Genomic DNA, 21851 nt, shown 5'->3' with positions numbered 1-21851 from the left:
TGGGCACCTCACCAAACAGCTGCATCTGCCCTAAAAAAGGACAGAGCAGGCTAGAAGCTCCAGTGAGGGGTTTTTATAGCCTACAGATAAGGACTGCCTAGAGTGGCCTGTGAAGCCCTGAGAGGCACTCTCAAGTCTCAAGCACAATTCACAAGTCACAGGATGGCTGCAAGTAGGGCGAGTATCAATGACACTGGAGGAAGTTCCTTTGACTCTGTGATACGAGGCTGAAGAGTGGGCAGGCTTTTAAGGTGATGCAGCTCCTGCCCCACCAAAAGAACTGTCCTGCGGCTCAGCAACACAGAGAGGTGACAGGGTGGCAGAGACTGTCTGAGGGAGGGATGTGTGTTCCAGTACAGAAGATGGCATCAAGAACAGCAGGGAAGATAACAAAATGCAAATTAACTACTTTTTCTTAACTCGTAGGTAGCTTCAATCCTTTTATTAAACTACATTTTCTGTCATTACGTGATCATCTCTACATTTTTACAGTAAATGGTAAGTACAGCAAAACCAGAAATAATTTAATGTTATTAGGTAGATGTGTTGAATATACTAAAGTTCTTTTTAAGAGTACACACATGGATCCTCAGCATAATTACCATGGAGTTGCCATCTCTGCTTAGCAATAGGGGACTCATCTTTTCCTTTGCGTTCAGCAAGGTGATAGATGTTGTAAAGATATTCTTCAGACGTGAAGATGTTTGCAGGCCACATAAACCTTTGGGGCAGGGGAAGGGGAGAGAGACCGAGAAATGAAAATTCATACTTCTCAAATGACATCTTCATTTCCAGCTACATTTTGTCGTCCAGGATGGCAGCACGTGAGAGCTAGGTAAGAGCTGATAAACTCCATTCCCAGAGGCAATCAGACAAGTACTGCAGGGACAGGCAGGGAGAAAAGGCACTGGTTCATTTAATGCAAGATAGTTTCATATGACCTACCACTACGCAGTCCTTAATGACATTTTCCTAGGCAGTGTCAGAAATAGCTAATGAGAATGGCTGGACACCGTCTCACCTTGGTTTTTTATCTTTATGGGCTCTTAAGCTAACTTGTGCAGTCCTGTAATTTGCAAAGACATGGTATGTTGTTGGTAAATCCAAATCTCCTCCCATCACTGCTTGTCCTACTTTCTCTGGGCCAAAGTCCCAGTACTGCAGTACAAAGCAGCAAGCCTGGTACCATAACTCAGACAAGAAATTTGAGCTGCAGCTCAAAACCCAAGATGCTTGCAGGAGTAAATCTGATGGGGAAATGGGATCTCACATCACAAGACCTTGCAAGTTAGACATCAGAAATCAATCCAGAACTCTGCTTCTCAGAGTACTCAAGTGCTCAGAATGCATATTCCTCAGCGGTACAATTTTCATGCTGTATCTTAGTGGGAAATTACTTGATAACCAACAGCTGCGGAATCAGAATTAGAACCAAAGTCTCAGTTATGGAGATCTCTCTATATTGAATCAAATTTGTCATCAAAGTTAATAAAATTAAAATTTCACTTACAGCGATTTGACTAATGTACTAGAAGATTTTTCAAGAGGTATATTTAAACTGAACTAGAAAATGAGGGCATATTCCAATAAATCCACCAGGTTATTGTAAATTACATATAAAATGTTTTTTAATTGGAGGCTTGTTTTATGACAAGGTATGTTAATATTCATACTTGCTCAGGGAAAATAAAGTCACAGTACATGTGCCATTCTTCCTTATAAAGGCATTTGATTAAAATAATATTCTAAAACCAACAATAAATGTTCTTGTATTGCAAGTTTCTTGTAGCATATCCATGTTATGATGCAAAACGAAATACTGCACATTATATTTTGAATAGAGCCTCATGAAATATCTGAATGAAATATTTACTGTATGTAACGGATGAATCAAAAACAAATTACTTCTGAGGTCTTCTTTTAATAACCAGTGATCCGTTCATCTTCCCTTCCCCAAAAAACATACGGCATAAATAAGATTCTGCAAAGCTTATAGAAGTACTGGTAACAAACTTCCTGGGTAAAAGAAATAAATCTGACTGAAACAGCCAAATCATAGGGATGCCTTTTCAGAATTTTTTTACATTGCTTCACTTCCTACAGAACAAGTAAGTTGGTTTTGGGGCTTTTTTTTGGTAAATAAATACCTAAAGAAAACACGTAGTATTGACTTTAGGAAATTTCTGAGCTATTTTACCTCCATATCTCTATGCTGGGTATTTTGAATGTGCGATGACAATCTTTTTAGGAAGATATTTGGATGCACTTTGTTCAAAGTGTGACAGCCAAAATCCTGGTATGAACAAAAGAAACACAACTTATGAGCAGAGCCAAGAACGTATTGATACTGTAATTCAAATTTTAACTCACGGTAATTGAATTATTACTCCTAATCTAATTATTATAGAAAAAGAAGCAAAAAAAAAAAAAAGAAAGATTAAGCCTCAATAATGGTGCAGGTGAAACTGTTATACACATCTCTCTGCCCACCTAGATCCTAAGGTGGCTGGCGTGAGACTATAAATTAGGTTTTATGTACAGTGGATACTTTCTCTTTTTACTCTTTGTTACCCCTAAAACCAGTTCTACCCAGTTCCTAGGTCTGCCTTTATTTAACTATTAGTAATTGACCACTGATGCATTGTTTATAGCTCTGGGGCCTCAAGTATCATCCCATGCCCTCTACTGGCATCTTGTATCTGTAATTGCCTGTAGTGCACCCAGCAGCTCTCCTTTTGAGGCTTCTGTATGATACCATGTTTACAGTCCTCTATGCTGCATCATTTTGCTAGGGTCCTACATTCTTCATTCTACATAAAATAACTACTTGTTACTCTCAGCTAGATAAAAATTATGGTTATATCACACAACTGTACAAAGCTAAGTGCAAGTAGAACAAATTGTGTAACAGTCACCTGGTCATTAGGAAACTGCTTTTGCAGCTAAACAAGCTAAAGCAAAGCTCCAGGCAGGCTGAGGCAAGCCCAGACAAAGCCTTTCATCCTGAGGCCGTACAGAGCTCCTGCAAAACCTCTGGCCTGTTACAAACAAGAGCAATGTGTGTTACCATGAATACAGTAAATACTGAGCTACAGGGCTACACAAAGATTGGATGCATGACAGCCTACAAATGTAGTCTATAAGCTCCACCACATAGTCACAATGCCTCACAAACAGCCAGAGAAGGGAATTGGCCCCTTCAGATTTCTCTTCATAGTCACTTCTTTTTTACTTGGAAGTAATTAACTTCTCATCGCTTCTAGTAACAGCTGTATCTATCTTGACGTAGCTGTGTTAACTGGCGACAATACTGTTTCCTTCCTACCTTGAAGAAAGTCAGTGTGCTTTAAAGGGGGAAAAAAAAACCCCACAGAATACTTTTAAGGTTTCTTTTGCTGGTGACTGTTTTTTCCACACACTTTAGCCCAGCTGAGAGCATGTAGAAAAGTGTTCCTTCAGGAGCAAGAGCTGGCTTGAGCCGTAAATAGGCCCCTAGGCCTAGAAGCCAGTTTAACTGGCTTGTCTTGCTGAGAGCCAGCTGAGTTCCTTGCATGACCTTGAGAAAGTCACTGGTAATCTATGACTTGGGATTGATCTTCCTTCTGTGAAATGGGGGCAGTATCATCACTTATGACAAAGCAGTTCAGCAGCTATAGATAATACGAACCGTTTAAATGCAAGCTACTATTTTATTATCCACAAAAGTCGCCTCCAAGCTGGTTTTGTAATTTCTGACATAGACCCTTTTAACTTGCACTGTAATGCTGCATCAGCCCTGAACACTAGACCCCAGTGAACAGTCACCTGAAGCAAGTGCTGTGTGTATGGCAGGATGAGCTGCAAGAAAGAAGCTGCCCTGCCTTCCTTACTCCCATTTTCTACTACAAGGCAATCATGTTCTGGAAGTGAACATTGGGATGGTGTGCTTTTCATCAGCATCCTTCTGGGAAAAGCCTAGGACAAAAGAATAAGGAGGGAGAAATCATAACATTTCATGCTGTAGCTCCTTCATTGTTCTTCCCTTAGTCCTGACCTTACCAGCTTCAAACCAGCTCCTGCTGTGCAGCTCCCTACCACACTGTTACAGCAACTCCTATGCCTCGGAAACACATCCTGCTTGTGCTCAGCTTACTTAATCTTCATTTTAGACCAGACTGAATAGAACTTTGAAGCCAATGAAAATCCAGCTATGTTTAACTGAAAGCTTGAGGTCACAAACATGCCCAATTTAATTGATTTCCAGAGACAATTTCCTCAAATTCTGGGTTCCCCCTATCCTGACTGATTCCAGCTCCCAATTACACTGTCACTTCTATTTCACTCTAAAACAAAAATACAGAGATGCCTACATACACAGTTACTCCACACTACTCTCTACAGCACAAGTTTTTTGATGCAGATGCTTAGGCCTTCTATCCACTGATCTCTGGAACGCAGCTTTTCATCAGGCCTGCAAGTCAAAGTAGAGCCTTGGAGTTACAACAGGAAAAAAAAAAAACCACAACCCCGTGAAACCCTCACATTTTTTTTGTTTAACAGGGTTAGATTTCCTAGTAGGCTCAACACAAATTTATGAACATTGCTATATACTACACCGTCCTGTTTTCTGCAATGTACCCTCGTGTTTCATGCTGTTTCTGATGTATGCCCTTCAGGTCTGCAGGCACCGTTAAATGTTCATGGACTTTCATAAATTATAAAAATCACAGCAACTGTATGTTAATTACTCTATTTTATATCTCAGATTTACACTGATCTTTGTAAATAGGCAATATGCAAAGCATTCTTTACTGTAGCATTTAGGAGAAATGGCAATAGGTGATTGTTTCTATTAGTGATTATTCTAGAAGTAGAAATTACTGAAAGTGTAGCTGTTATACAAGTGGTTTGAATTATAGTTGTAGGCTGAGTCTAAATCAGAGCTTTCTTAGAGAAATTATTATCTGAATCTTCTAAATACCTGATGCTATTAATCTTCTCTGTCTTCAGAACAACTCTTGAACTCATCTTCTCTTTTCAGGATATTTGTAATCTCTAATTGCTCAAGTTAACCAGCTTAACCTACGAGCTCCCAAATGGGTCTGTTATCTCAGCACAGAGGCACTGCATGCACAAAAAGCCCAAACAGTACCTTTCATTCATTTTGCTCAAGAACAAATCATTCCTGAGGGCTGCTCTCAAATGGAAATTACCACATAATTCAGACACTCCCATGTGTTTTTCTTTACTAGACTTTATGCAGCATTTTTCTCCAGAGCATTTCCACTCCTTTGCTTATGACAATTAATGAAACCAGGCCTGCACAGACAGAAGTCATTTAATGTTACAGCATGAAGGTTAGTCAGCCCATGCTAGCCTGTTCAGGACCGCACATTCCTAGCACTCCCTCCAAAGGTCTTCTATTATTAGGCCAAATACAATCAATTCATAGAGCACCGTTGTTTTCCCATGTTTCAAAGCAGTCATTCAGGACTGTTACCTACTCTGAATTGACTGAGCACGGCGATTACTTTTTCGCCAGGGGAGATGATCAGCATTTCCCACCCAGTTCCTGAGCTGTCTTTACTAATTTATCTTAATAACATCTTTGTGTTTTGACTCAGAAGGAAAGAGATCAAAGCAGGGTACGAGGCAGGCATACTCTCAAGGTTAAAACTGGCCAAAGGCATTCAGCAGAGCAAGTAAACAGCTCATCAGAAAAGCCTGGTCTAACGTGAGCATTTTTGTGCTCCTGCAAGCTCCCTCCCCGTTAGCCCAGTTGGCCTGGGAGGTCACAACTGCTGCTCAGGCTATTTCTCATCATCATCCCATCCCTATTGCCCTTTTTCCCCCTTGAACTTTGTTAACCAGTAACATTACAACAAACCCTGTGGTTCTCCTCCTTAATAAGTCAGCACAGAACTGTATTCCTTACAGGAAGAGGGGCTGACCTTACAAGCACACTTGTAAGTGTACTTACACTTACTTAAAGTGAAGCAGTTCCTGGCTTCACTTTAACCGAGCCCTGGCATGTTGAGGAGTACTCACCTATCAGCCTGGGGTGCGCAGTCCCCTCAGCATAAGATTTGGGGCTTAAATGGTCAGTGTATTTCAGTGTTTCAACACTACCCCGTTTCACTTCAACAGGCAGAGGACTGAGCACACAGGAGGTGAGGGAGCCTATGGTTCATTTGGTACTCAATATGTCTCACTTGGTATCTTGCCATTTCTGATGGCCCTTTCTGTTCAGACCTTTTCACCTCTGAGAAATGGGAATTGCTCAGCTCTAAGTTGGCTCTGTATCGTGTCTTGAACAGAACAACCTGACCAGAAGAGAAAATGAGAGGGAGATTGCACTTCTTGTCTTCTGCATGGGAACCTAAAACATTTCTCTTGCTCGTTTTCTTCGTTCTCTTTTATATTGAGAAGATAGACTTGATGCAAAGGAGCACTTCAAACTGTTCATTTTAGCTTCAGCTGGAGCTTATAAAGTGGACTTTGCTCCCAGCAAGCTCAGGAGCCACTGCAATCCAGTCTAAAAGTGATATTATTTATTTAAAGTCAATGAGCATTGCTCATTGTCAATGTGCTCTCTCATCTTGCTCAAAGCCAGAGGTTGACAGAAGCTCACCTTTGACTGAGAATCAATGCATACAAACACAGGGTCATGTGCCTGAGAATAGAAGCACACTTGCTGGGGAACAGGATCCTGCTAAGCAGCAGCTCTGAAAAGGACCGAGGAGGTCGCAGCAGAAGAGTGCGCAGGTGTCAGTAGCACTGTGCTATAACAAAAGGAACACTGCTGCTACCTATGTAGTAGCACACTGAACACAGAAGCGGCACGCCCTCCATACGTGGCAGTGAGGAGTGCTGCTGACACACTTGAGCCCAGACCTTGGCTTTGAGTCACTGGAGATGTGGGAAAGGCATCTGCAGTTTGTGAGTGCTGTCAGTTTTGCAGGTCATCTTTCTTCTCTACCCAAGCTTTGTGTACACTACAGGCATCATCTTTGCTAACAGTCAACCTGTGATGGAGCCAAACACTAGGGGACAGAAGACCCCAGGCAGCTTTTAAAAAATTACATTTGGCAGGTGCAGCTGCCTGCACCTGCCAAACTGTGCTAATTATTCATCTCAAAGTTAGAGACCAATTCAGCCAGTCCCTTCATACCTGCTGCTAAGAAACAAACAAGGAGGAAAGCCAGCACTAGCCCAAAAGAGGTCAGCCCAAGAGTCCTGCCTCTGCAGGACTCCCTGGTGTGTGCTGCACTCCAGAGTTCTGCTGTGACCCATATCTAGAGAGAGAGACAAGTTAAGCTTAACCTGCGAAGGTTTAAATGAGAAATGAATCTTACTCCTGGGTCACAACCTGACTGGAGACCACAACTTGAAGGGTCCTTCATGAAAGGCCTGTCACAGTGCTGGAACCCAGCATCCAGAGTACAGGCAATGAAGGAGTGAGGAATGCAGTCCCACAGCACGTACAGGCCCTGGGTTCAGTTCCACTCCATCACAACCTGCCATCACGCATGAACCCAACACTGACTCTGATGTTTCCTATTTAAAAAAAAGAAAGAAAAAATATAATATTTCTAAAGTTTCATTATTTTAATTTTCCTTGTATGTGGTACTGCTTTGGAAAAGCTAACTTCTGTCCATACAGATTTTATTCCTCACTCACTTCCATCTTCCTTAGATTCATTGATGAAAATAGGCCAGAAAGGTAGAAACACTAATTTAAAAGTGTTGCTTTCTCGAAAGAGCTTCTGACACTAAGATGCCCAACATCTAGCCATTGCTTTTTAACCAGCTAAACATCTAGCCATTTTCTTTTCAACCAGCTAAAAGGCCTGTTGGATTTATCACTATATTCAGGGTTCTGCCATGCATGTCAAATCAAAGAGCCACTGGGCTCTTTGGAGCTACCACTAGGCTTACTGGAGCCTCTGCAGAACTAGATGATCAGCCCTAATTACAATTTTCTATGACAAAGTAGCTTTAATCTCCATACAAAGCATGTGTCAGCCCTGTTTAATCAGTGAGGAAATTGGGCAGAGATGAAGTCAGGGTAATTAGCTCTTCTCTCTGCCCCCTTCATATCCCCACCACAGGACAGGATTAACAGCATACAAAAAGCATGAACAAGTTTCTGAATTCCAGAGAGTAACACCAGAAGGGTCCACCACACCACCGGCACAGAGGAATTGTTCCCTGCTCATGGCCTTTGTAGGGCTGATTTCACTCCTTTATGTGGAAAGGTGGACTGTATCTCACTTCCTGCAAGTCTGTCCACACTCAGGCTGGGGGCAGGCAGGCTCCCAGAGCCACAGAAGCTAAGTGCTTCCAGTGTGCTTTTGTGGGGAGGGCCGAGCATCTCCACATAGAAGATCTGCTCTAATCTAACACATCTGGGGCCTCCCACAAGGACAGCAGAGCCCTTGCCTCTACCACAGCACTGTGCTGCTTTGAAAACCCAGGAAGGACCATCTCAGCATAGGGACTTCTCTCAGCCACCCCTACTGAGAGGGGATGGCCAGTCTTCTGAATCCTGTACTGCCACTGTGGAAAACAGCATGTCACTATCACCAGTAGCACCTCAGAACAGGTCAGCATCAACCTATGCTTGGTCACTCGCACACAGGACCGTTAGTGGTCCCTCTGGACCCACACAAACCTGTCCCTCCTCTGGTTCCCTCTTCCACTGCTTTCCTGTGAGGAGAACGGGGATTTCAGGGATGAACTTGTACAAGTGACTTCCAGACAGTACATTATCTTTGCAGTTTTAGTCACCGTGGGTAGGTCAATCTGAAGAATGACAAGGTATTTCCAAGATCTGGTTTGGTTGCTCGTTTTCTGAAATCTAGTTGCTCATATATTTTCTTGGGAAATACTGTACTTCATAGGTTTTCTTTCTAGTCTGAAAATCATATACACTTTGACTTTTTTTTCCTTATGGTATTAGACAAAATAGGAGACGACAAGGAGAAACAGAAAAGTCAGTGAACTAGAGGAAAAGTTATGAAAAAGGCTTCTACTCTGAAGAGCAACTAAAAGCAATTTACGGTGACAGCCCTGCAGATTTTATTTTTTAAAATGGAAATCATGTGCTTGCATATTATAAAGCCAAATAGTGATGTGATACGTTGGATAGCTGTACTTGATAACATGCGTATATTTGCAATATGTGATAAATGAACTTACCTGCAATTTCCCCGTCTATTGCCTACATATGTACATTCTACATTCTGCTTCAAGGTTATGTTTTTCAAGTCAGTTTTAATTTCCTTGAATGTGTTGTTTGCTTTTTGTTGAAAAAATGGAAACAAACATCACTCACTCACTCCTCCCCCCTTAGCATTATTAAGGAAAGCAAAACAGCTCTACAAACCAGAGCCATTGAAGTTAATATAACACACTGGGTGCTAGATGGATCAGCAGCTTTCAAGAAAAGAAAGCATCGTACAAAGATAACATCTTTTTATGTACAAATATCCCAGTCTGAAAGCTGTGCACCTCCTACTTCCAACCTTTTTCACCCAAGCCTGTACCCAGGAGCACACAGACCTCAGCACACGTGAGACTCTAAAAGCCTCAAGGACGGGAGAAGCCAGTTGGGGGGGTTGCCTCACCTAACTTACAGCCACTGTCTCACAGTTTGCAGGTGCGTGTGTCTCTTGCAACATGTATAAAAGCACTGAAAATGTGATAAGACGGTTTTTAAGGTGGTAGTGGAGCAGCGCATGACAAGAATGGGTGGAATATTTGGGAGACGTTTTCACTCTCGGTCCTCCCTGCTGCAGTACCGGCAGACATTAAGGCGTGTGCTACACGTCTTGGGGAGGGAAAGAAACGCGTTAGACACACAGGAGTTTTCTAAAGTTTGTAGTAAAGTTTTACCCGTGGCACATCGCGTTTTAAGACCTCCGACTCTCCCCGTAGAAAGCCGGTTCAGCGGCTGCCTCTCAGGCCACCGTTATTACCTCAGGGGACAGGAGGCCCGGCGCCCCCTCCCCCCAGCCCCGCTCCCGCCGCTCCCGCCGCGGGGGCTGCGGCGCCACCTGCCGGCCGCCGGCCGCACCCGCACCCCGCCGCCCCTTGCTCCCCTCCGGGGCTCGCCCGCTCTGGGGGAGCGGGCCGGGGCCGCCGCTGCACGGCCGTCCCACTTCCTTCCTTCCTTCCCCCGCCCGCCGCTGCACGGCGGTCGCCTTTCCTTCCTTCCTTCCCCCGGCGCTAGGCCGCGGCGTCCGGGCAATGGGCGGGAAGGCGGCCACACCACACACGTGGCAAAGAACAGCAGTAGCACACGGGCCTTCCGCCTCCCCCGGCCCACCTCCTCGTCGCAGTCATCTCGGAAACGGTGATGCGAGCTGCAGTCAGCAACCCTCTAAAACAACAACAAACAATACGGTGTCAACAGCCACAAGATCAAGCAAAGTAGCTTTAATCCTGGGATTCGCAGAGTTTTACTTCAAATACACCTTTAACGCAGTAAGTTGCTCGCCTGCACCTTCAAGCCACGATCACTCTTCTTTTGGAGCTTTTTCTTTCTCTTCAGGGACTCACAGCCCTGACACTACTACCACATCCTTTGGCCCCTGTCACCTGATCCAGTCTCTCCTCACCAGAAACATAACATGCTGCTCTTTATGAATTTAGTTTAATTTTGGTTTAGTAGCACTAAACCTGCTCCAGACCAGAATTACCTCATGAGCTCATAAATATTTACCTAGGAAATGTGAAAACGTCCATTCCTGAGAAGTTTATTAGTGTTGCATTAAAATCCTTGTTAATTTACATCCCTAATAGGTCCTTGAACACATTAGGCAGGCAGCCCATGAAAATCCCTTGATCATTTATAAACACATAAGAAATGCAGCTCAGAGCAGCATTTCTCTAACTAGTGGTCCTAATGGCATTCCCATTAGCTTTCCTCACATCCCTTTGCTCTCCTGTCACGTTAGATTACACCAGAAACTCTTACAACAGTGTTTGTCTGTTACTACACATTTACCAGGGCTCATCTTGGAACATGGATGCAAAAATAATTCCCCAATGAAGGTCTCACCCAAGAGAGTAGTGGAGCATTGGCCCAAATGACCAAGATGAGTTATTTGTGACAGAACAAAAATAGGATTATTTAAAAAAAAAAAAAAAACAACAACCAAAAACAAAAAAGCACACACATTGGTTGAGAGATCTGGTGCATTATAACCCCAGAGATATGTACAGAGGGTGTGATCCCTGCAGGGCTCACCTTTGCCAGGCAGCTCTGGCAGGCCATACCCCTCAGGAGAGGCTTTGGCCAGGGTCTAGCACCAGCATCATGTGTGCAAGACTTCATGATCACAGGCTTATTAAACTATAAAAGCTGCAGGAACCACTGTGGATCTTTTCTCCTACGCCATGAGTACTATGGGATCTGTACTTATTGCTGACAGGAAAAGGTCAACTGAAGCACAAAAATGTTTATATTTGCATATATTTGTTTTCATTCCCTCTCTGGATCAGAACATAATTTTATTGGATACTTTTCCTCTATATATGTGAATTGTATTTGTGAACTGAAGACATTTTTTGTCATTTGGAGATCCAGCCTAATGAAACCGGGAAATCACCAAAACAAGTAGCATATGTTTTATGTTGTCTATGCCACCTGCAAGACTGGCTACGTTATTCTTTCACAGAGACAGAAAGAGACACCAGAAGATAAAGCTAAAGATGGTTATAGCCCAACATTTCCTCCCAGCACTCCCAACCCCTATATACACAAGGAGGTCCTGCTGTCTCTATGAGCAGACAGTAACATGTCCAAACCTGCAGTGAACTGACAGCTAGTTGCAGAGCCCAAATTCATAGATGTACAAATGTGGTTACACAAGTATGTAAAAAATACACCACCATTTAAAAAACAGGTGCTTACAAAGAACATACCTTGATCTTCTCACTGCAAACACTATCCTGAAAATGAATTTTTTTTTATTTTGCCTACTAACTTTCCCAAACCACTGTGGTATCAGCTATGCCCACTGCCATGGATTTTACACAGAGGTGATAGCAAATTGTAATTTAGCATGGGATAAGTAATGTCTACACTAGACTTATCCCAGTTATGAGCTGTTACTCTGGTCTCATGGGAACTGGCCATTCAAACTACCTTGGCTCAGGAGGATCCCCTTTGCTGAGGCCTTTTCCAAAGCAGGAGAGGGGAGAATACATGGACCACCACTTTGACTGTTCTGCTGCTGCTGAAAGAAGCAATGAAATTTCTGTCACAATAGTATCCCCAAAGACTGTCAGAAAACATATCAGAAAAGAAAAAAGATTCTGATTTTAGTCAAAAAAAAAAAAGGAAAATAAAGTGTGGAAAGAGGGACATAAGGAAAAAAGCGAGACAGATCTTGATGCCAATCTGTTTTCCCTTTTCTTGGAAAGAAGTAAAAGATGTGGAAAGAAAAGGGAACGTTCAGTTTTTCTGTAGTTATACTCCTTCCTGACACTGAATTTCTATGCCAGGCAAAGAAGATGAAAAGCCACTGGGTTAATATCCTCAGCTACTCTTTATGTTGATTTGAAGGGCTATTTGGTTGTACTAACAGTGATTTAGAGACAACTATGAAGAGAAGTTCAAAGGTATCCAGTAACAATCTAATTCTGTTCTGCCTAAATTAAATATGGAAAGGTATTAGCCCGCCACCCCACCAAACTCTGTGAAGGATGAGAATCTACCCCTGGATCTGCCTCAGCACAATGACAACAGACATATATCATTAAAATGTCTCCAGTGCACAGCAAATCGAGGCTGAGTTTACAGCTCTGTCCCAAAATGGAAAAAATAAAAAGAAAAAAATTTCACTGTTTTGTCATGCACAAATAAGTTTTCTGGAGCTGTTTAGTTAATCAAGGCTTCCATGAGCACTTCAAAAGATCTTTGTTAACTGCATTCACTGCATAAGAGGCAGACTGGGGGCTATGGCAGCACTGCCTACTACAGAGGACTAAAACCAGCTGGTCCAAACAAACTTGAGCTAGGTTCAGAAACCAGCGTTCAGCCTGTACGTGGCAAAAACAGTTACACATTCAGCCCTTCAGAAGATGGCCCACATGGCTATCATCTGTGGGCTGCAGTGGGTGCTTTGCCAGCAAGGAAAAAGAGACTTTGAATCATTGGAGGGATGCTAAAAGGAAATGTCTGCACTTCTGAATAGCTGCACAGTGGGAATATCACTTCTGTCACACTGTGAATATCACTTCTTTCATGCTGCCTGATTTTTCCCTGTTCCCTCTTGGCACAGCAGACAGGATCCATACTGTCAGGGTGACTTAACAAGAAGAGAAAAGGACATGGACAATGTCCATGGAGAATGGATGATGAAGGACCTCTTTTAGAAGCTATGGTAGGAGGCATTAAGGTCATGAGTTCAATTTGGGGAGTGGAGAGAGAAGCAAAAGTCCTGGAAGGGCAGGGAACCACAGTCATTGCTGTTTACTGAAGATGAGATTATCTCTCTGGAGAGAGAAGACAGGCATGTCCTCAAGCAGCTATCTCGTCTGGGAAATGACACAGTTCTAGACAGATCATTTTCAAGTTTATTTAACTTACAAAGAGACTGTGAAAAAACACAGAGCATCAGAACAAATTTAAACCATCTGTTTGATCATCTTGCAAACTGTAAACAGTGTCTTTGAGAAAATAATCTTTCTTCAGAATAACAATGTGCACAGATTTGACTAAAATCTGGGTAAAAAGAAACTTTGACTAAGTCAGATGGAAATTACACAGAGCACAAGTCAGTATTTAAATTACTTTCAGTAATTCTTCTTTCATCAGCTTCTGCCAGGAGCACCCAGGAATGTATGATTGCTCCGGCTCCCTTCCACACCTCCCTGGGCCATTGTCCTACCATTCAAGTTAATTGCCACACTGTTTATCTATTTAAAGCCCTTGGGCACATGCCCTGTTTTGCCTTATACTTCCTTTTTTTTCCATACAGATTCTGTAGCATCCATATTTATTCTTTCCTGAAAGTACCAAAGTTTTAAATGACAGCGCTGCAATCAAAATTATCAGATGATTGAATATATTTCCCTTGTCTGCATATTGAGCTTTTAAACTATTTCTTATGATCTATAATGCATAGCTAAGAGAGGATGCCTGCCTGTAAAGTGGAGGCACCAAACTTGATCTTTCTTCTCCTAACTCAAAGTCCCTTATCAGCAATCTCACTGGTTTAAAATAACAGAGAAGAAAGCAGTTCATGTTAACGCCCACTAGCCACACGGATAATTCAGCCTTACGCCTTTTCAAAGAGCCTATTTGTTGCTCATGATGATAACATTAATTTCCTGGATCAAAAAAATAAGATTCAATACATATACAGCATCGACATTAATCTAAAGCAACACTTCAGAAACAGTGCCAAACCTAATACATGTTAACAGTCTAGGATTTATAGATACGGATGTTCAAAACAGTAGCAGAAACTACTTTCAGAATGTGATCATTTATACCCACACACCCCACATCAAACCATAATAATTAAAATATATAAATCTTGCACAGGCAGACAATTTTACAGCATGGATGGGCTAGCTCAGCAGAGCCCAGCTGGGGTCTGCAGACCAGACCCAGCCTGCAGGAGCTTTCTGCCTGGCCCAGTGCCTCTTTCCCTCAGAGAAGATGAGGAACAGCTGCTCAGGCAACGTGTGCAGTGCTAACAGCCCAGCATCTCTGCCAGCATCTGCCCAAAGCCCGACCCAAAGGGCCACGAGCTGTTGCTCAAGTGAGGAAGGGGCAAGGCACAGATACATGTCCTCATGCAGCTTCTCTCTCATTTGGGAGCAACCTCCTGCCACCATTTCAGGACAGCAACTGTGAGTGGGACACCCCAGAATGGGGTGCAGCTGCGCAGCTCCCCAGAGCAGGCCACCATGAGTTGGCTCCCAAGCGCTCTCTTGCCATAAACCACAGGGTATCCCAACATGAAGATATTATTCAACCTCAGAGAAACTATCAAAACATTTTGAGCCGTTATGACTCAGTCCTCCTCTCTGTCACTGATTACAGCATGAAGCTCTCAAGTCTCTCAAAGTCTGGTGTGCACATCTGTATTAATGTAATCAAGAAAAAAATCAGCATGACATCATCTTACCCAACAGAATCATGGGCATGTTGAGGCATTGTTTACAGCAACATGAAATGCAGGGAAGGGGATTTGGCACCTTTTTCCTTGCTGGTCACATTCAGCCATCTATAAAGTCATTCACACAATCAGGCCTGTTTCTGAAGAACCTTTAGAAATGTATATTTAAGAAAAAATCAAGACTATGAAGCCCATCTGATTCATATTAAAAGCCGACACAACAAGGAACAGACACACAGAAGTGTAAGCAGACAACAGCACCACAGGCTAAGTGAATCCTAAGTTAAAGAATCAGACGCTGCAGGGCTGACCATAAATTTTAAACAAGTCAACCAGGAAGAAACCTGTTTGTTTTGAACACGAGTACTGGGAGCTCCTGCTAACAGAGGGACCCTACCAGTGAGGTCTTTACTCTTCAGGTATTACCAGCCTACACAGTTTTGCTTTTGATTATCTCATAGCAGTCTATCACAGTATTACAGTCACTCTATATGTGCTGCTAGCTAATTGCCAACTACTAAATTCATTAAATACTATACTGTTCACACAAGTGAAAAATGTACACCCTTTCCATAGGTACAAAAACCAGACTGCTGTTTCAGTGAAATACAGGTTGTTCTTGGGCAGTTTTCTGTTCCCACTGTAAACAAAAACCATCTTGTTGATTTTGGTGTATGCAGAGGTTGGTTTGCAAAATTGGTCAAGTCATCTTTTAATAGAAGAGTAAATGGAAAGAAGCAGTTACCTACAAAAATTCCAGGTTGATATTCAAGTGGCAAATGCAGCTGTTGTGGCAGACACTTTTCAAGGCCTAAGTAAACTTTAACATGCAACATTTTGTAAAAATTTGCATGTAAGCAAAGCACTAGAGCTACTGGGGTATTTAATAGGTTTAAGGTATTTAACAAGAGCACAGGGTAAATGGGAAACGAAACAGTTTTGGACTAAGAAATTCTTTCCCGGGTTTGGGTAATTAAGCAGTGGCTTACCTACTTCTGTTACACCATGACCAGTGCAGACACCTGAGTCTTAGATGGTGCTCATGATCCTAAGCAAAGGTCTCAGTTGTCTAAGGAAAAGAAAAGGAGCCAGCATTTAAAGGAAACAGAGGTGCGAGAAAGTACTGTCTCTCTTCCTCACATTTTCTGCCATTTTAAACTTTCCTTGGGTAAGGTACAGGATTGCAATCCTTGCTGAAGGAATTAAACTGCTCCCATAGCTAGGGAATTTTCTTGATAAACTCTGAACTGACTGTTACCATTCATGAGCAAGACACTGGCATTTTGGCAGATGCTTTCATTAAAACAGCAGCTCAGTGCTTGGAGAAGAAAAGCCAGTGGTAGGAATTATCAGAAGGCATAAAGAACCATCACTATGCCAAAACTGGGGGCGGTTCCAGTCTCCTCATGTCAAAATGAAATAGCAGAACTGGAAAAGTTTGATCTTTGCTGTCTCCTTCAAAAGACATGGGATGGCTTATTTATAACCTTCAAAAAACCCCAAAACACAGATAACTGAAGCAGTATTGTAAAGGTCCAAGTAGCATGAGGAGGGTGGTCAAGGGCTGACTTTCAGCATGCCCTCCACCACCAGAACCAGGGATGGTCAACTGAGGGCCATAGGAACTAGATTCAGAAACACATAACCAGCGGCAGTTCACACAGTAGCTCCTTGCCAGAGTGCTCTGCATGCATAGTTTTTGTGGGTTGAAAGGGACTGGACTTGGAAGAGAGATCCATTGCAAGTTATTAAACAGTTAAACCACAACAAGCTCTCAGGAAATCCTCTGGACTGAAAATAGCTCACAGCAACAGGGATGACTTGGGGAGTTACTCTATACTTTTATCCTCTATCTCACCTAGGCACCCATTTCTGGCCACTTAGTGGAGGCGGTCTGTCTTTCACGTACAGTAGAGTTTCCCAGTACAACCAGTTTTCTGTTCTTTGATCTCTCTCCCCCAAAAATGCCAGTCCAGTCATGAACTCCTGTGCTTGACCTGGTTTCTGCTATTCACATCACACACACACTGGCACCTCCCACATCCTAGAAGAAACCGTAAGCCACCCTTGTGGGAAGGAAAGTTAAAATCCTTGCCAATAACTATTACATATATAACACAGGAAAAGGCCTGTTGGGTTTGTTTTGGGTTTTTTTCCTTCAGTAGATAAGGCCTATGATGGAGAAAGGACACGCAGACTTATCCCTAGGGAAACCCATGTTAGTGGAAACAGTCCTGCTTATGGTACTGTGTCTGCTTAACAAAACACGCTGTTTACCCATGAACGTAACTCCTGGGAGTCTGAAGTGCTATAGGAAAAGACTGGGTGAAAAATCAACCAAGAGTTCAAATAAAACTTTTTTCCTGTGACAGAGGCTGCTCCATCAGCGTTTTATCTCCTGTTCTTGCCAGCAGAGCAGCTCTGTCATCAGATTTGGCTAATTTAGAGGGATAAAAAGTCTGCTGGAGAGAAAGCAATGTAGTGTTTCTGTTCAAGATGCAGGGGCTAAAATTTTACCTTCCTATGACAGAGAAGGGAAGGTCTAACCTGCTCTCTCCACTATAAGCATCCACACACATTGCAGTAGCCAAAACACTGCCATCCCTGTTAAAGGGGAAGAAGATGGCAGATGAGGCACAGCCAAGCTCCAGATACCCATACTCCTTAGTCCTTGTACAATGAGATATATCATCAAAGTGTCTTGAACCGCCGCAAACACTCAACTCCGTATGTAATCCTCTAGTGCTTTGCTCCCATGACTGGTATTTTCATTGCAGGTTTCCTAGAAGGCAGACCGTAATACAGAATACTTGAGGCTGGAAGGAACCTCTGGTAGCCAGTCCCCCACAGGGACCACGGTCTGCAAACATGAGGCTTCTTCCAGCCATCTGAGTAAGGCCTCAGCTACTACTTCTTCCTGATCTGGCACTCTGTAGCAGACAGCCACAATGTCACCTGTGTTGGCCTACCTGCAAGTCCTGACCCCTAAGCTCTCAACTGGCTCCTTATCCATCCCATACAGAGCTCCATGCACCCCTGCTGCACTCACATACAGGGCACCTCACCTTTCTGTTCTAACCTTCCTTAAAAAGTTTTATCTATCTATGGTGGCACTCCAGTCATGGGACCTATCTCACCAAATCTCTATGATCTGAATTGGATCAGAACCCTGCAATTGCACACAGACCTCTAATTTCTCCTCTTTGCTCTCCATGTCATGTGCATTAGTGTACAGGCACTTCAGAGAGGCACACAGCTGTTCTGATTTCCCAGAAGAGGCATGAGATGTTGCCCCATAAAGCTCCACTGCAGGTACTTACTTTTCTGACTGTATACTCTCAAAATTGGCTCCTTTCAGGCCTTATTTTATTATTTTACTTTGCTTGCCAACCTGATCCATCACCTGATGGTGGGTCACCATGGGAAAGCCGCCCAGCACAAAAGAACCTGGGTGCGTTGACTGACAGCCAGCTGAACATGAGCCAGCAGTGTGCCCAGGTGACCAAGGCCAACAGCATCCTGGCTTGTATCAGGAATAGTGGGGCCAGCAGTAGGAGGGAAGTGATTGTGCCCCTGTACTTGGCACTGGTGATGCTGCACCTCGAATACTGTGTTCAGTTTTGAAAAAATTCACCTCCCCACTACAAGACAGACATTGAGGTGCTGGAGCATGTCCAGAGAAGGGCAGTGAAGCTGGTGAAGGGTCTGGAGAACAAGTCTTGTAAGGAGCAGCTGAGGGAGCTGGGGTTGTTTAGCCTGGAGAAGAGGAGGCTGAGGGGAGACCTTATTTGCTCTCTACAGCTACCTGAAAGGAGGTTGTAGTGAGGTGGGTGTTGGTCTCTTCTCCCAGGTCACTAGTGATAGGATGAGACAAAATGGCCTCAAGTTGCATCAGGGGAGGTTTAGATTGGGTATTAAGAAAAATTTCTTTACTGAAAGTGTGCTCAGACATTGGAAGAGGCTGCCCAGAGAGGTGGTGGAATCACCATCCCTGGAGGTGTTCAAAAATGTAGACATGGCACCTTGGAACACGGTTTAGGAGGCAGGGTGGTATTGGGTTGATGGTTGGACTTGATGATCTTAGAGGTCTTTTCCAATCTTAATGATTCTATGATCCTATGATCTGCAGGGGGAGCAGGAACCATGATTCTGGGGCCAGAAGGACACCAGCTCCCAGCCTTCCTCGTAGTAGGATTCCTGCTTTCTCACCCAACAGACTCTGCCTGTACCTCCTAGAGTGCAGCTTTTGGGGGTTTCAGGCTTTTGCACCTGCAGGGTCCTGCAGACAGTCTAGCTGATCTTTGTCATCGATGATACTGTGAAGCCATTGTCTTCCTCCCACAGCCCTGCTCCTTGGCAACACAGACCCCTCCAGGCACCTGCCCACCTTGCTCCTGTGGGCAAAAGCCCATCTCCCCAGCCCTGGGGAGAGGTCCCCTGCAGAGCTGCACTTGGGCTGAGGCTGCTGCTGTCAGAGGGACAGCTGCCGGGATCTGTGCCCTGTGGCACATCCTCGCCGTGGCAGAGCACATGTCTGCTGTTCACAGCAAGGTCTCTGGCTCTGTCCTGCACTAACTGCTGTTATGAGGAGCAGTGCTCTCGGCCAGCCAGTGCTTGCACAGGGCTGCCCATACTTGCTGGAAATATGTGTCCACTTTGGCCACGAACCAGCTGAACAGGAGCTCAGAGCCCCCTTTCTTCAGCAACAGCCCAGACCTGTCTCAGGTTGCAGTATCCTCACATGCAGCAGTGCACTGGTGCTCTTCCACCAAGCCCAGGAGAAACTCTCAGAACATGTAGAAGATTTTAAAGCAGAGCCCAATGGCTGTGCCTGTTGGCTGCCTGTGACAGATGTGCAATTCCTCAAACATGTTTCTCCAGCAGTCTGAGTCTGCCTTCAGTGTTGGCAATCGTCCATTAAAGAATTTTAAAATTCTTTAAACAAACCTGACTATGCTCAAGTAGTTCTTCACTTATTCAGATCCAGAGTGTCTTGAGATTTGAATTTAGTACTCAGTGGATTAGGAGAACCATGAATTAAGCCCGTGGCCATACAAGGCCTTGAATATACGACATGACTTGTACTAATAGAACATACTTAAATTAGCACAACAATGCATACATTCCTGGTACTGATAACTAGAAATCAGCTAGAAGTAAAAATCTGATTTCAAGCTGCCTGCATGTGTGCAGACATGCAGATCTGTATCGGCATACATACATGCACAAATGTATGATAAGCTGTTTTGAACCCCCAATTAAGTACAATCACAAGTCAGATTGGTTCATCTTAATTTTTCTATTAGCTTTATATTTGTTATCTTCTAAACTATGCTAACATTCATCTATGGTGATGCTAAATGGCAGGTGGAATAAAAATTGAAAGTTGTAACAGAGTAACCTAAATTTGCCAAGGCAGGGAAAGCTTTCCTACTTCATGATTCCCACTTCATAAGATATGCCGTCACAGGAATGGGATCATAAGATAATTCAGGCTGGAAGGGACCTCAGGGGGGTCTAGTCCAAAATCCAGTTCAAAGTAGGGTCAGCCATGAGTCCCTCGAGGCTTTACACAGCTAGCTCTTTAAAATCTACGAGGGAGACTATATAATCTCCCTGGGCAACCTGTTCCACTGCTTGACTGATCCCATTCTGGTCAGTTGTTTAAGTTTCTCCTTGCATCCAGCCTTACACCCAGGTTCAGCTTCTGACTTTATCTCCCTTCCTCCCACCATGCACTACTGTGAAAAGCCTGGGCCCATCTTCTCAGTAACCTCCTTGCAAGCATCAGCAGGGTGCTCTTAGATCCCCCAAAACCACTCTGAAAGCTTCACAAGCACTCTGCCTTCTCCTCTAGGTCACTGATAAAGATATTAAACATAACACACCCCAGGGCAGATCCCTGTGGCACCCCAGTTGTCTCCCTTGACCTCTCTTGCTCCACCTCAGCAGTAAATCACCTAACCTTTCATCCCAACTGGCCAAAGCGCTCCCTTGGGCACCAGCTCGCTAAGCTGAGGGGATTGTTTAAGTGATACCACATTGCTAGAATCTAAACCTGTTACCAGTCTCCATTCGGCAATGTGAATTTACACTGCTTCCTTCCAGGAGAGAAAGTGGTGCGTGACTTGGTCACCACATGACTGTTCATGCAGCATTCAGTGCAGTTACTGCCCTTTGCAGAGGGCTGAAATACTTTTTAAGTTTTTATTCATAGAGACATTTTCTCAATAAATCACGTGATATCTCAAATTCTATGCATTGCTTAAAAAGGCCATCTACAAGAATTTGGAAGTTTGTATTTTTTATGCATTTCTTTTCCACCCCTTTTTTCCTAGGATATGCTCAGGGTTTGAAAAGTGTATTTATTCCCTCACTCCATTCCACCGTTTTTCATTTGTTACCAGTTTTCCTCTTGCATAGCTCTGGCTCTCAGCCACAGCAGATGCGTGCAAACAGGTACAGGTTCCAGTGATGGTGGGATATGAACCTTCCTCCTCAGGGGCTGCTTTTAATCATTGCTGCTTATCGAAGCCTTGTGGGCCAGTGAATGTACAGCAAAAAGCAGAGTGCATCTGTTGTTGACAAAACAGGCAGAACTTTTAAGAGTTTTAGACAGGCTTTTTCTTGAGATAAACTTGGTTTTCTGGTTTTATATTTGTGCTATTAGACAGAATTAAAAAGAAGGAACAGTATAGAGTGGATGGGAATCCGCAGCGGAAACTTCAAAAG

General features: G+C 43.6%; 2 long non-coding RNA genes across 4 annotated transcripts; one reads left to right on the top strand and one right to left on the bottom strand.

Moving 5' to 3' along the window:
* Positions 1-420: 420 nt before the first annotated feature.
* Positions 421-9830, bottom strand: LOC142053356 (uncharacterized). Of its 3 annotated transcripts, none has more exons than XR_012659194.1 (5): positions 9609-9830; positions 4354-4450; positions 3861-3954; positions 2198-2293; positions 421-879 (listed from the first exon to the last, which is right to left on the bottom strand). It is a non-coding gene; the product is annotated as an uncharacterized LOC142053356 (long non-coding RNA). The 3 variants fall into 3 exon arrangements; XR_012659193.1 differs by lacking the exon at positions 9609-9830 and adding an exon at positions 4961-8233; XR_012659195.1 differs by lacking the exon at positions 4354-4450 and having other exon boundaries at positions 9609-9829.
* Positions 9831-10078: 248 nt separating this feature from the next.
* LOC142053352 (uncharacterized) lies at positions 10079-20052 on the top strand. The gene is made up of 3 exons (XR_012659192.1): positions 10079-10467; positions 18348-18431; positions 19249-20052. It is a non-coding gene; the product is annotated as an uncharacterized LOC142053352 (long non-coding RNA).
* The last annotated feature ends 1799 nt before the right edge of the window (positions 20053-21851 follow it).

This window comes from Phalacrocorax aristotelis, chromosome 1 (genome assembly GCF_949628215.1).
Source record: "Phalacrocorax aristotelis chromosome 1, bGulAri2.1, whole genome shotgun sequence".
Classification (NCBI taxonomy): Eukaryota; Metazoa; Chordata; class Aves; order Suliformes; family Phalacrocoracidae; genus Phalacrocorax; species Phalacrocorax aristotelis.
The sequence above is the reverse complement of the archived record's forward strand: the minus strand, read 5'-3'. Positions and strand labels throughout refer to the sequence as shown.